This window comes from Anthonomus grandis, unplaced genomic scaffold, assembly GCF_022605725.1.
Source record: "Anthonomus grandis grandis unplaced genomic scaffold, icAntGran1.3 ctg00000955.1, whole genome shotgun sequence".
Lineage (NCBI taxonomy): Eukaryota > Metazoa > Arthropoda > Insecta > Coleoptera > Curculionidae > Anthonomus > Anthonomus grandis.
The window spans coordinates 14,033-15,027 of record NW_026088635.1 but is presented as its reverse complement, the minus strand read 5'-3'; the positions used below and the strand labels follow the sequence as shown (position 1 = coordinate 15,027).

At 27.8% G+C, this 995-nt stretch overlaps 1 non-coding gene across 1 annotated transcript; it reads left to right on the top strand.

The window, feature by feature from the left end:
• The first annotated feature begins 212 nt into the window (after positions 1-212).
• On the top strand, positions 213-285 carry Trnav-aac (transfer RNA valine (anticodon AAC)). Its single transcript has one exon. It is a non-coding gene; the product is annotated as a tRNA-Val (tRNA).
• The last annotated feature ends 710 nt before the right edge of the window (positions 286-995 follow it).

Below are 995 nucleotides of genomic sequence, written 5' to 3'. Positions count from 1 at the left end.
TTCAATCCGTTTTAATTAGGATTAATTATAACACGAGAGAGATAAGTGCGGGGATTTCCGGTGGGCGAGTCGATAAAATCGAGTTGTAATAAGATATTCTATAATGAAATGTTTTAAGGATGATTATTTGTTTAAAAACGATTTGAGTTAATTTGTTACGATTTACTTCGAACCAGATCGAGTAATGACGATAATAAATTTGGTATATTCAGGTTTCCGTGGTGTAGTGGTTATCACATCCGCCTAACACGCGGAAGGTCCCCGGTTCGATCCCGGGCGGAAACATTACTTTTTTTGCTTAGCTGTATTTACTTTAATTTTTATTTATATACATTTTGCATTTTATAATATTTTTTTATTCTTTTTATTTTAAAATGGTAGTATTAAAGAAAATTATCTTTCTCCAATAATTTTTTTATGAGACATTTTATATGTAGAAAACCAACCCAAATAAATTTTGATGAAAATAAAATGATTCTAAAAAATTTATTTATTTAATTGTAAAACCCTAATTTAATTTTTTAATGTTCATAGAAATTATGATAATTTTAAGGGCTATCATAAAACGAATTCATTGTAAACATAGTTTCATAAATCTATTTTGGCTTTATTTGTGTTTTAATAATGTTTTTAGGCTTTTTTATTCAAATTCTTCTATGAAATATGACCTCATGACGTTATATAATATATGACGTTATATAATATTTAAAATTATTTCATAATCGTTTATAAAACTGCGTAACAACAGTTTTCCTACATTAATGAAAAACTGAAATTTATCATAAATGGAATATTTTTGCAAATTTTTTAACGTGGAATAGGAGTAAAAATTTATCTTCTATTTTAATGCGTTGTTACTATATTGGGAAGCATGGGTGCGGCTATGTTACTCGTAGGTATAAAGGGGATAGCCAGGCTAGTGTTATATATGCGAGCACAATTTTTATTTGTACAATCCTTTCAACTCCTACAGATCATCATCACTGTCAACACTG